Here is a 15228-nt window from a genome sequence, read left to right as displayed (position 1 = left end):
TACCATTCAGCTTACCTCTCAACCAGACAACATTATTTCTTTGTTTTTGAGTTTCAGCCACTTTCGGTTACCCCTTACAGTTGGGAGTGCAATTTTGGTGCATCCTGCTTCTTGCACAATGTGCTTTCTACAGCATTTAGAGAACACATCAGCTGTACATTTAATCCATACCATCATTTTTACTCCATTTTCTTATTTCACTCACACAGTCTATCACCAGTCATCTTAAAGACAACATTTTCACTTCAGGTTGTTTACTTGTTTATTTTATTCAAAAACAACACAAGCCAATACAAATAAGAATACATCTAGCATTTCCAATAACATATATAAAAACATCATTGGGATGCCTATTACAATACAAATACACATTACGGAAAAAGGTCAAACAATATATATAGTTTTCAAATTTTTACATTTTAAAATAGTGTGCAAATAGGTCTTTACATCTATTCATCCATCTTCCATCCCGCTTGTCCTAATAGGGTCGCGACGGCAGCAGGGGAGCAGAGACGCCCAGCCACCCCTGTCCCCTGCAACTTCCTCCAGCTCAGCCTGGGGGAATCCCCAGCCGTTCCTAGGCCAACTGTGAGATATAATCCCTCCAGCTGGTCCTGGGCCGACCTCGGGGCCTCTTCCCAATTGGCCATGCCCGGTATACCTCCAAAGGGAGGCGCCCAGGGGACATCCTTATCCGATGCCCGAACCACCTCAACTGGCCCCTCTCAATGTGGAGGACTAGCGGCTCTACTCTGAGTTCCTCCCAGATGTCCGAACTCCTCATCCTATCACGGAGAGTGAGTCCCAACACCCTGCGGAGAAAACTCATTTCGGCCGCTTGTATCCACAATCTTATTCTTTCGGTCATTACCCAAAGTTCATGACCATAGGTGAAGGTAGGGACGTAGATCGACCGGTAAATGGAGAGCTTTGCCTTATGGCTCAGCTCCCTCTTCACCACTACAGTCCGGTACAGCAACCAAATTACTGCTGCCGCTGCTCCCAGTCTGCGGCTGATGTCACGCTCCCTTCTCCCCTCACTCGTGAACAAGACCCCAGGATACTTGAACTCCTCCACCTGGGGCAAATTCTCTCCTTTTACCTGGAGGGGGCATGCCGTCCTTTTCCGTGAAAGAACCATGGACTCAGACTTTGAGGTGCTGATGCTCATCCCAACCACTTCACACTCGGCTGCAAACCGTTCCAGTGCATGTTGGAGGCAACCCTGTGACAGTGCCAAAAGGACAACATCATCTGCAAAAAGCAGAGACGTCACCTTCTGACTCCCACACAGAATGCCCTCCTGGCCTCGACTGTGCCTTGATATCCTGTCCATGAAAATTACAAACAGGAGTGGAGACTAGGCAAAACCTTGGCGGAGTCCAACACCCACATTAAACAGGCTTGACTTAACGCTGAGTATGCGGACACAGCTTTCGTTCCATATGTACAGAGACCGAATGGCCCGCAGTAAGTGGCCCCGGCAACCCATAATCCCAAAGCACCTCCCACAGAATTTATTGTGGAACACGGTCATAGGCCTTCTCCAAGTCCATAAAACAGATGTAGACTGAATTAGCAAATTCCCATAACCCTTCAGTTATCTGTGAGAGGGTAAAAAGCTGGTCCACTGTTCCACAGCCAGGGCGGAATCCACATTGTTCTTCTTCAATCTGAGGTTCAACTATCAGCCGGAGCCTCCTCTCCAGCACCCCGGCATAGACTTTCCCAGGGAAACTGAGAAGTGTGATACCTCGATAGTTGGCACACACTCTCCGGTCCACTTTCTTAAAAATAAGGACCACCACCCCAGTTTGCCAATCCAAAGGCACTGTCCCCGAGGTCCATGCAACATTGCAGAGGCATGTCAACTATGACAGCCCTGCAACATCCAGGGCATCATCCACCCCCGGTGCTTTGTACTGTGGAGCTTACCAACTACCTCAGTGACTTCCATCAGGGAAATGGACTCTGACAGCCCAAAAGCCTCAGGCCCTGACTCCTGTAAGGGAGGCATATCACTTGGGTTTAAAAGTTCTTCAAAGTGCTCCTTCCACCTCCCGACAATGTCCTCATCGGAGGTTAGAGTTTCTCCACTCCTGCTGAACACAGCGTGAGTGAAACTCCTGCGACCCATTCTGAGCTGCCAGATGGTTCTCCAGAACCTCTTTGAAGCCGACCGATAGTCGTTTTCCATAGCCTTTCCAAACTCCTCCTATGCCCTGGATTTTGCTTCTGCAACTGGAGCCGCTGCTGCCTTTTTTCACCTGTCGATACCTGTCTGCTGAGTCAGGAATCCCCAGAGCCAACCAGGCCCTACAGGCCTCCTTCTTCAGCTTGACAGCTTCCCTCGCCACCGGTGTCCACCAGCGGGAACTCGGGTTGCCACCCTGGTTGGCACCAACAAACTTTTGGCCACAGCTGTGTCTGGCTGCTTCCACAATGGAGGTCTTGAACAGGGTCCATTCAGACTCCATGCCTCCTACTTCCTCCGGGACATGGAAGCTCCCGGAGGTGCGAGTTAAAATCATTCCGGACAAGGTTCTCCGACAGTCGTTCCCAGCACACCCTCATTAAACGTCTGGGCCTACCAGGTCTGTCCATCAGTTTTCCCTGCCATCTGATCCAACTCACCACCAGATGGTGATCGGTTGACAGCTCAGCACATCTCTTCACCCGAGTGTCCAAAACATGTGGCCTCAAGTCAGATGAAACGACTATAAAGCTGATCAGTGACTTTTGGCCCAAGGAGCTCTGGTACCAAGTACACTTATGAGTATCCTTGTGTTCGAACATGGTGTTTGTTATGGACAAACCATGACTAGTACAGAAGTCCAATAACATTTCACCATTCACATTCAGATCAGGCAAGCCGTTCTTCCCAGTCCCCCCATGCCAGATTTCCCAGTAATTGCCAACGTGAGCGTAGAAGTCCCCCAGCAGGACTATGGAGTCTGTAGGTGGAGCCCTGTCCAGAACCCCACCCTCTCCAAGAAGGCCGAATACTCTGAACTGTTGTTTGGTGCATAAGCACACACAACAGTCAAAGTTTTTCTCTCGGCGACCCTAAGTCGCACTGAGGCAACCCTCTCATCCACCGGGACAAACTCCAACTGTATGGCAGCCAGCCGGGGGCTTGTGAGTATGTGAGTATCCCTACACCCACCCGGCGCCTCTCACCCTGTGCAACTCCTGAGTAGGAGGGAGACCACCCATATCAAGGAGTTTGGTTCCAGAGCCTACACTGTGAGTGGAGGTGAGCCCAACTATATCTAGTTGGTATTTCTCAACCTCCCACACCAGTTCTGGCTCCTTCCCCCCCAGTGAGGTAACATTCCACGCACCAAGAGCCAGTTTCTGTCGTGAGGGGCTGCGACGCCATACACCACCCCACCCCCTCCCGCTGCCTGGTACACATTGCACCCGACCCCCATGATGGACCTTGCAGGTGGTGGGCCCACATGGCCCCCCCCACGATGCCTTTTCGGGCTGAGCCCGGACGGGTTACGTGGGCTGCCCGACCATCAGGCGCTCGCCTAGGAACACTACCCCCAGGCCTGCCTCCGGAGATATCTAGATCACACAAGCCCTTCCGCCACACCAAGGCCCCGATCCAGGAAAGGTTTTTACATCTATTTTAGGGTTCAAATGGAGGACTCGACCATTTTACTTTGTCTATAATATGCTAACAAGTCAATTATAACAAATATTATTTTCAATGGATTAAAGTTTATCATGACATCAATTTCTTTCAAGTTAATATCAATATTTGCCAATTTTTATATAAGCTTAGAGCTCGAACCAAAACGTTTTACCATGGGTCATAATTAAAGTAAGTTTCAGGGCTACTTCAGTTCAGTTCAAGTTTTATTTGTCACATATACAACCATACTTAGTACGACGTGAAATGAAACACTTTTCCAACTGTCTGTAATACAGACTTACAGTAGAGATAATATAAATAAAGCAATATAAATAAAGGAGAAATTAGAAACACACTACATAAATATGAAGAATATATAATGATGAAAATACAATAAAATAATAAGATAAAAAAATAGTAGTAAAAAAAATATATAGTGGTCTAAAAATGTGGAACAACAGAATAATAAAGACATATTAGAAATATCAAAATCAGAATCAGAATCAGAACGAGCTTTATTGCCAAGTATGTTCACAGATACAAGGAATTTGTCTTGGTGACAGAAACTTCCACAACACAGACAGAATGACAGTGACAAGACACAGATGAGAAGATAGAATATGTGAATAAAGGATAAAAAATATATAAAAATATAAAGTACACAATATACAAAAAAGTCACTAGACATTATATGTATGTACAGGTATGTTCTATACAAATGCAAGGGAATGTGAGTAAGACATATGATGTGATAAATAGATATAATTATAAACATAAATAGCATTGTGCATTGCACTGGTTTACTCTCTTGGGGGGATTTAGCTACATATATAGTAACAGAAAGGAGTCCAATACACACACACACACACATTTTCAGAACCGCTTGTCCCATACGGGGTCACGGGGAACCGGAGCCTACCCGGCAGCACAGGGCGCAAGGCCGGAGGGGGAGGGGACACACCCAGGACGGGACGCCAGTCCATCGCAAGGCACCCCAAGCAGGACTCGAACCCCAAACCCACCGGACAGCAGGACTGTGGTCCAACCCACTGCGCCACCGCACCCCCTAGGAGTCCAATATTAAAGGTTAAATAAAAAAGTGCAATGTGTGCAATGTTGTGCGGAAAAAATCTGTGTGATATTAGCCTCAGATAGCGCTCCTTGTGCATACAGTCCAGTCTCTACTTCATGGTGTTATCCTGGTTAAAAGCCCGAACAGCCTGCGGGAAGAAACTCCTCCTCATTCTCTCTGTGTTGGCCTTCGGTGAGCGAAAACGCGTCCCTGACCGCGGCAGGGAGAAAAGTCCGTTGTTCGGGTGGCTGAGGTCTTTCACTATCTTCCTGCCCTTGGTCCAGCGTTGCTTGCTGTAAATAGACTGCAGGTCAGGGAGCTCAGTGTGGATGATGCGCTCAGCTGATCGCATCACCCTCTGGAGAGCCTGCCTATCCTGCTTGGTGCTGTTCCCAAACTAGATAGTGATTCTTCCCATCAGGATGCTCTCGATGGTGCAGATGTAAAAATTCCTCAGCACCCTAGAGGGCAGTTTGAAGTCTCTTAAGCGTCTAAGATGGTAAAGATGCTGACGGGCCTTCTTTGTCAGGGTGTTGATGTGACGCAACCATGAGAGGTCCTTTATGATGTGAAAACCAAGGTAACAGAAACTGTCCACCCTCTCCAATGGGGCCCCGGTTGATTTTAAGAGGGTGATAGCTCCTGTCCTGCTTCTGGCTGAAGTCCAGTTTCTTTGTTTTGCTTATGTACTGTGATTTTTTAATTGACTTATCTTTATCAACAGCACATAAAAATGATCACTGTGACTTCTTAAATTTTATAAAGTGAAACTGCAACCACAGCTAATACCTTTTTTCTTTTTTTTTTTTAACTACCGTAGTTAAATTCATAGTCTTCATGGAGAATATCACGATAGATTACATTTACAGTTTACTTTGATGTATAACTCACATCAAGCAAAGAGTTTTATATTGACACACATGATTGTCAGTTTGTCCAATACTACCATTGTTGTCCGCACACATTACATATGTAGCTGCTTACAGAACTGATTATGATCAGTACAAAAGTGACAACAGGAGATGGTGAAATACATATTTATAGAGCTGTCGGGAGATCAGAAGAGAAGTGAGTCAAACAGAAATGAGTGCTGAGACTTATCCTAGAATGCTGGAAAGTATTTAGCAGTTCTGAGGGCGAGAGCGGACACATCCCAGCCAAAACAGAGGACTGTGAGATTTCCAGTTTTGGACTTCTAAGTGGGACCACTAAGCAGTGGAGTGTAGCAATCTTGCTGGAGTATAGGGAGTTATCAGGCCATGTCAGAATCAGGGTGCAGATCCTTTGACCCTCTTGTCAGTTTTAAATAGAGTTCTGAACTTAATACAAGTATGGTAGAGTAACTCAATACTGACAAGAGAGGGAGACAGAGGGAAATGCTTTAGCAAGTCAAACAACTTGTGTTGCAGCTGAAGAACCTTGATGGTAGAGACCAGAAAATGAGAGAAGAGGGATATGCAATAGTTCAGGTGGGATATCATCATCGCATAGACTAGCAGCTGTGTTAGCCAAGTTGTGAGATACAGGTGGATCCTGTATATTCTGTTATATGGAAAGGTATTTACAACACTGTGGGTTATGGCTTCTACGTCCTGGGAGAAGAAGAGACTCCCGCCAATTGTTAGCCTCATCTGACGAAGCAGATGAAATGAGCTAATTGTCTAGTTTGATAAACAGTTCCCGACAGAAGGATGGGGCTGCTGCAAGATGATGGGCCTTGGTCTTGGGCAGACTGAGTTGCAGATGGCAGTCAGTCAATGCAGACGGGTTGCGATAAAAAAGAAAACATCTGTGGTAGTCAGGGGAACAAGGAAGAGTATAAGAGTAGTAGTTACAGAACAATATGTGAGACAATGACAGAACTAAGAAAAGGAGTGTAGATGGAGACAAGTAAGGGGTCCAGCATGAAGCCCCAATGAACACCAGTTGAAATAGACTAAAGGGAAGTCATTAAGTTACAATTAAGCCACTTGGTAAGATATACGATAGGCAAAACAGAAATCCATTCAGTTATCCTCCTTTGGTAAAAAGCTGTTCAGGAGAATAAATGGTTTATAGTCTGAAATTGTACAAAGGGGTCAAAGAGTGTGAGGAAAAGGAGGAAGCTCTAGCCAAGTGGGGTGCTTACGATACTCTAACGAGGTAGTATTGGCAAATCTTGAACCCATACTGATATCTATTAGGCAAATTATTCCAGGCGAGAGATGCAAATAACTGGCTGTAAGATGTATATTCAAGGGTTGTGGGGGGAAAAAAGAGAGAAGAAAGACTGCCTGATAATTCTGGACTGAGTCTAGATCCAAAGATTTGTTTAACAGCAGTGAGATGTGGGCAGTTTTAAAGGCTGATGAAAATCATACAAAGGCAAGCAAGGAATTAAAGATGGAAAAAATAAAAGGAATGAGTTATGGGGAAATGGACTGCAAGGCAGGAGAAAAGATTGCATCAAGGGAACAGATGCTGGCTCAGAGTGAGAGCAGGAGATTAGAGATTTCACTTTCAAAAAAGGGAACAAAGCTGTATTGGAGTCCTGGTGCAGACAGGGGAAGTGGATGTTGAGAACCTGTTAGCAATACAATCTGCATTGTTCAACATGTTAACATATGCGCTTTATTGATAATGTGATTCCGAGAACTTTATTGATGACTGTTATGTGGTTTAAGTTTTTGGTAAAACCTGCTGTTGTCAATATTCTTCATAAGACATTTATTCATTTAGCAGATGCTTTTTTCCAAAGCAGCGCACATCTCAGAAAAAAATACAATGAGTGCATTAGATCGCAGAAGTAGAGATTTGGATCCAGACACGTGATTCTAGAGTACAGGCAGTTTGTCATATTCCATCCTATGAAACAGTATACATCACATGAGTTCCTACATAAAGGTTTATTAAAGGTAAACACACATACACATTTTCACAACCGCTTGTCCCATAGGGGGTCACGGGGAACCGGAGCCAAACCCGGCAACTCAGGGCATAAGGCTGGAGGGGGAGGGGACACACCCAGGACGGGACGCCAGTCCGTCGCAAGGCACCCCAAGCGGGACTTGAACCCCAGACCCACCGGAGAGCAGGACTGTGGTCCAACCCACTGCGCCACTGCACCCCCCTCTAAAGGTAAACACTTCCTTTAAAAAAAAGGATTAAACAAATACATGTTTATTATGTACTTATGAGATCAGGGAAGAAGTGAGTCCAAAAGACGTGAATTTTGAGATCCTTCTTAAATTCAGGGGCAGCTGGTAGCGTAGTAGTTAGACCTGCTGCCATTGGATCCAAAGGTTGCAGGTTTGATCTGAACCTTCAGGTATAGTACCCTTGAGCAAGGTACCTACCATAAATTGCTCCAGTAAAATTACCCAGCTGTATAAATGGGTAAATAATTGTTACTTTAGTATCGTCAAGTCACTTTGGAGAAAAGCGCCAGCTAAATGAATAAATGTAAATCAAGAGACTCAGCAGTTCTGAGTGAGAGGAAGAGGTCATTCCACCACATTGGAGCCAGAACCAAAAACCTTTGTGCTTTTGACTTTGGACTTTTTGCTTGTAAGACCACCAAGCAGGCAGAGGTGGAGGAACACAGCAGTTTACTTGAGGTCTAACAAATTATCAGGTCTTGTAGGTATCAGGGAACAGATCTGTTGATGGCTTTGAAGGCAGTAAACAGTCTTGAATTTGATGTGGGCAGCTACAGGAAGTCAGTGGAGAGAGACAAGGAGGGGTGATACATGGGAACCCTTCGGCAGATCAAACACAACTTGTGCAACAGCATTCTGTGTCAGCTAAAGAGGTATGATGGCAGAGGCCAGAAGGCCAGACAGGAGAGAGCTGCAGTAGACCAGACGGAATGTCCCCATGGTGCGGACCATGAATTGCGTAGAGTTAGCTGTGAGATTAGGGCGAATCCTACAAAAATTATGCAGGATTGGGTTGTGCCTTTGATACTGAGAGAAAGACAAACTTGAGTCAATCAACACTCCCAGACTTGCTGATATTGTAGGCAAAATGAGTGAGTTCTCCAGTTTAATACAGAGTTCTCAACAGGAAAACAGACAAGCCGGGAGGTGAAGGATCTCTGTTTCATAGACCTTGAGTTGTAGGTGGTGATATGACATTTAGGCAGAAATGTCCAAAAAGCAGGCAGCAAAGAGAAATCAAACGTCTGTGGCTCTGGGCTGAAAAGAGAGGATGAACTGGATGTATAATATATATCACATAATATATTACAAGGAGTCCCCGGGATATAAACATCCGACTTACATACAATCCATAGTTACGGACGACCCCCTTACTGACCGGAAGTAAATTTTCTTGTCACCCTTGAGTAACAAATGAAAACTTCATAATTAAGCCTATTATATTAAAAATTCGAGTTACATAAAATGGTTTGTAATAACAAATGGGTGCTACTTTGCGAAGCGCATCAAAACATTGCACATCTACAGTGGTTCATCTACTCATGGGTGCATGGGCCCAAGGTAGGACAACGACTTTGTTCTTTTCAGTTGGACCACGTTGCTGTTAAGTGTATTGTGTGTTACTGAATTTGGCTTTAATTTTTTGTTTTTACCCTCCTAACCACGGACCAAAGCGTAAATGTGATGCAAGTGATGGTGATGCATTCAAAGAAAAGAAAAACAATCACGACTGAAACTAAAGTGGAAATAATAAGGCAATCGGAAAAAGGTGAAATGCCAACAGACATTGGAAAAGAAAACATTCAAGTTTCTTTAATCTTTTGCACACACACTCTCGCTCTTTCTCTCTCATAAATATTGTCACGACCACGCCCACACCTTAACCAGCAGCTTCAATTGGAGCACTCAGCTATACAAGACACTTCTTCGCAGCTGCAGAATCTCACGAGACAACCGTCTCCTCTGCGTTCTCAAACCCATCTCGCTTTGCACTTCCAAGTCCTGTCTCTCATCATTCCCCAGTCCCGTTCCACATCTCTTTGATAATGCCTGCCCACCTTGTCCCTCGACTGTTCAGTTCGCCAATCGACCGACCATTCGCCCGTCCCTGACCATAAAAACACATCTAGCCCTTTGATTCTGAATAAACGATCCTGCACTTGGGTTCAGCCTCCTCCAAGTCCTCTATTCATCATGACAGTAGTAATATTTATTATGTCTTTCTATGTCTATCTCTATTATAAATACTGTACATTTATTATTACTATTATTATTATCATTACAATGTATTATTACTGCAATGTTACATTAAAGATGTTTTAGCGGATGCGGAAGTGTTTCTTTAATGTTTTCTATGCATAGAAAGGTACACGATATACAACATACTGAAATAAACATTTGACAAACTGACATTAGATACCCATATCGACTTATGTCAAAATCCAACTTAGACCGATGACACGGAACTCGTTCGTAATTCAAGGATTGCCTGTATATAAAATGTATAATATACATATAATACATAGTGGATTCATGATATAAAGATAAACATACAGCTATGTGATAGTACACCTAATTATAGCACAAACAGTCATACTGCATGGAAGGCAGATGAATAATTAAAAAAAACTACATTAATTTTAACCCAAAACAGGTTTAGCCTCTAACACTGCATGTATGGTTGCAGTTGAGTGGATGAATTTTGCGCTACTTCTCAACATAAACATTTTTACTGATGAATTTAGAACATTTTTATCTTGTGTCCCAAAGGACTGACTTGTCATAGAGTGCCTTAAAAATACAGTAGAGAATAAAAATAGAACACAATTGTAATTGTAATGATTGTAATTGTATTGCAATTGTAATTGAATGATTGTAAAATTAAGGAGGATTTCACCACTGAGAAATGATCATTCGATAAGGTACTACACTGCCTGGCTGATTTACTATGGCTTGAATACATCAAATCAAGCATTTAGGAAGCCATATACTGTAGATATAATAAATATAGATCTACAATAACAGGTATGTTTCAAATGAAAACCAACATTAAGTAAATTAGTTGAATTACACAAAGTACTGAATGTATGAAGGGGGTGTGGTGGCGCGGTGGTGCAGTGGGTTGATCCTGGTCCTACTCTTTGGTGGGTTTGGGGTTTGAGTCCCACTTGGGTGTGTCCCCTCCCCCTCTGGCCTTATGCCCTGTGTGCTGGGTTAGGCTCTGGTTCCCCATGTCCTGTATGGGGTGAGTGGTTTGGATGGATGGATGGAAGGACTGAATATATGCCAAATGATAACAGTACATGTTAAATTTCTTTACTAGAAATTATTCCTTAGGAAAGGGGGGTGCGGTGGCTCAGTGGGTTGGACCAGGTCCTGCTCTCCGGTGGGTCTGGGGTTCAAGTCCTGCCTAGGGTGCCTTGCGACAGACTGGCGTCCTGTCCTGGGTGTGTCCCCTCTAGCCTTACGCCCTGTGTTGCCAGGTTAGGTTCTGGCTCCCTACGACCCTGAAAGGGACAAGTGGTTCTGAAAATGTGTGTGTGTGTGTGTGTGTATTCCTTAGGATTTACACAGTGAATACCAGCTCAATTTTTTCTACAGAAACACTTAAGAAATCAAGTTGAAAACTAAGCATCATAATTCTCAGATATTTAAATACAAAGTGAAAAACAAACAAACGGTATTCAGTCAAAAACCTGAGTATTCCTTTAATTTTTATCATGGCATGTGCAGGCACACTGCAATAACTTATTTATTCCACTGTTCTACATCAGACAGCCCATAACCCACCTTGTCACAATGGCTTTAAACTGCAGACTCCTAAGACTTCCTACTGGCTGCCATGGTGACCAGGTTTACAGCTCATGTGCTACAAAGCCAATCTGCCGCCTGCCTCACTGGAGAAGCGGAGGAGTGGGAAGGAGATGAGAGCAGATTGTTAAGCCTGACAAGGAAATGCCCCAACTACATATGCTAAACTGTGATCCCAGAGCAACCCAACCATGGATGCTTGCATAGACCTGCCAGCAACAGACACCCTCAAGTTCTCAAAGCTTTCTGTAGTATTGTCCTTCAAGAAGTGCGGGGAGTTAGGATAAACATTCACATATATTACCACCTCCACTAAACTTGTAAACAGGGCATTCTCCCTCAGGTTCCCCAGCCTTTCTGTAGTATTTTTCACTAGGCATCAGAGAGTAAGGGTGAACATTTGCATAAATTCCCACAACAAAATCAACAACAGGCACATTGCTCAGTAGTTTCATTTTCCTAGTGAATAGCTAGTGTTTAAATTTTTAACTAGGGTGAAATTAAAGCAGTCTTTCTCCCTTTTCTTCCATTTGTTATGTGAATAAATTTTTAAATATATTTCTTTATTCTTACAGGTCCAGTATTGGTCACTGACATCTATTATTAAACGTAATAGTGTGAGTATATAATATAATGTAACCTATACTGTCAGTTTCTACAGATTTCAGGGTTGAACCCCTTTTGCAGAACTATACCATAAAACGTTTTATATTATGAATTAAGACAGATCATACGCTCAAGAAAGTAAAATCAAATAATCATTAAAGGTTATTTTAGGTATTCTGTCAGTACAACTGTGAGCATAAGCACTTTTTGTAAAACTAACTACAGGTGGTCCCCAACTTACGATGGATTAACTTATAATTTTACGGTTTTACGATGGTGAGCTGGTGATAGACATTCAGTACAAACCATACTTTGAATTTAGATTTTTCCACCAGGCAAGCAACATGCGGTACAATACTTTCTCGCCATGCTGGGCAGCGGCAGCGATCCACATCTCCCAGTCTGCCACACGGTCGCTAGTATATACAACCTATACTCTACAGTGTTCTGTGTTTCCAGCGTTTTTTTGGATACCCACCGTATCTACACTGTGTTTTGTGCATCCATCATGTCTACAAACGGCCCATCTGTGTCTCCTGCTACTGGTGGGAAGAAGAAGAGGAAGGCAATTACTCTTGAGGAGAAATTAAATAGTATGTTTATATCTATAGTATTTATTATATTGTAATATCTTCTGTTTTTTAGTGTTTGTTTCTTCTTTAATAATTACTGTACTGTCTTGTGCCGTTTTGTACATCTTGCACATGTCTACTTTTTGTACGTAGTCCTGTGCAAGTAGCTTTGTGTTTTATGTAGCACCATGTTTCTGGAGAAACGTTGTTTCTTTATATTTTATATTGTACCAGCTGTATATGGTTGAAATGACAACAAAGCCACTTTGACACAGACGAAGGCGGCAAGGCCTAATGGCCATGGCATGTGAATTGGGACTTTTGCAATCGACGATCTCAACCATCTTAAAGGATAAGAAGCCATGATGTTCGATAGGTTAGGTGTATTAAATACATTTGACTTGCAATATTTTCGACTTGCGATAGGTTTCGCAGCACGTAACTCCATTGTAAGTCGGGGACCACCTGTATACAAACAAAAGACAAAAGACAAAGTAAATTATTTTTTTTAAAAAAAACTTGTGAAATAAGAACTATTATCAAAAAATTCAGTATAAGGCAAATAAAGTTTTATTTTGTTTTAACAGCATGTATCCACTCAGCAACCCATTTTAGGGTGTAGTTTTTCCGCTTTTTCTCACCCTGTTCACACTACACCTTTGTAGCAGGACTGGACCACTAGAGACCACTAGGCAGAATACAAGGACTCTTGAACTTGATTGACTTGTCGGGACTGTCTGGGCTACCTGTGGCATCTTTACCATTAAATGCAAACGGAAAGGTGAATAAAAGCAAACAGATGTTCACAAATCTCAGACTTACTTTCATCACTATCAATGTCTAACATCAAAATTTAAAGCGTAACAGAGTCTTCAGCTGCTTAAAAAACGACAAACAGCAAATCTTTGCTGGTGATTCCGAAAACCTTTGTTGGAGATTCCACATTCCGAAAAGATGGCATTCTCAGTTCAAGCTTGCATCAGTTTCAATTGGCTTCTGTTAATGTCCACATGTAGTTTTGTTACAATAAATTAGCTGTATGCTAATGCTAGGATCCAAGCAACACTACTGGCAGTGAATAAATGCCAGATGTCCAGAGGTACAATGTCTTGTAGTAATTTAAGGGCTTTTGCATCCAAGCTCCATGTTTCTTGGTGTCAGATGCGCTCAGCCCTGTCTTAATCAGTTTTGTTTTCTAATGTATAAAACTAAATTTGGCTTGAGAAACAATAACTTCATGGTCTGAGTCATTGACTCTTTTGCCTGATGGGATCACGCCGAGTGAAGTCCTCAATCTGGTGAGTAATCAGAGGAAATTATTTTAGAAAACAACACATTTCTTTCAAAGAAATTATAGGTGAATGGGCATACAAACAGTGCTTTTATTTCACAAAGTAACATGACAACAGATATCTTAAGAGAGCAAAAACTAACCACAGGAGGAACATCACATATAACTGGAATGAGACACAAATAGCACATTTTAAAATGACCCCAGGGATAAGAGAATGTCTTCTTTCATTATACAGAGGGGAGTTTACTTTCTCAAAAACACCTTCACAAAAAATTTTTAAGTAAGTAATAGAAGCTCGGATGTGAAAAAACCCGAGACATGCCTAGACCCTTTCACAAATCATGTATTCTTGCAGGTTTTGTGATTTTAAGTGGTGAGTAGGAGTGCAAGAATGAAAGAGCAGAGTCATTGGGCATGGAGCCAGCACAGAAAGATTCACAGCAGTTCCGGTGAGAAACTACCAAAGAACTTATGAGGACACAAAGGCATGTCACAAAAGTTGAACTTCAAGAGGGTAAAACCACAAAGTTTAGGACAATATTTTCATTTGAAGAAGAAAGCAAAGTTGGGAAATTACAAAAACTAAAATATGGAAAAATAAGCACATATTAGAATTCTATCCGTTTTTGTTTATTCAGTTTGTAACTAATAAAAATCCCAAAAGGCTACTGTACTGTCAGGGCATAATTACTGGCATTCTGCAGGTGACATGAGCAACAGAAGTACAAGCAGATACCTAGTTCAAGCAGGTGCCTGCAGGAGTCAGGAGCCACCAGTAAAGTCTAACATCGTAACTATGGCCTACAATGAAGCATCAACGAGGGGGCAAGGTAGCGCAGCACGTTGGGCTGGAGCCCACTGTGTGGCAGGTCTGAAGTTCAAGTCCTGCTTGGGGTGCCTTGCGGTGGACTGGTATCCCGTCCGGGGTGTGTCCCCTCTCCCTCCAGCCTTGTGTCCTGTGTTGCTGGGTTAGGCTTCAGTTGGCTGGGACAAGTGGTTGGAGACATTGTATGTGTGCAGCGTGATACGTCACCCCATGTACCGCAGAACGAATATAAAGTGTGATCCAGAAAGGACTGACTGACTTTCTGAAGACTCAGTGCTGCCACTTTTCATTTGAAAGTCTGAATAACAACATTACTGACGTTTTAAGAATCTCTTACAATCTGAAATTTCCACTCCCTGTCTGCTAAGGTTCTTCTTAGCTGTATGCTGCAGACAATCTCAGTCTTTCAATCTGTCCCTGTGGCCAGCTCCATCTGTATGAACAAGCTAAAGTTTTACAAGCTCTAGCATCATTAACTTTAAACATT

The sequence above is a fragment of the Scleropages formosus genome, chromosome 7 (genome assembly GCF_900964775.1).
Source record: "Scleropages formosus chromosome 7, fSclFor1.1, whole genome shotgun sequence".
Lineage (NCBI taxonomy): Eukaryota > Metazoa > Chordata > Actinopteri > Osteoglossiformes > Osteoglossidae > Scleropages > Scleropages formosus.
Note: the sequence above shows the minus strand (reverse complement) of the source record.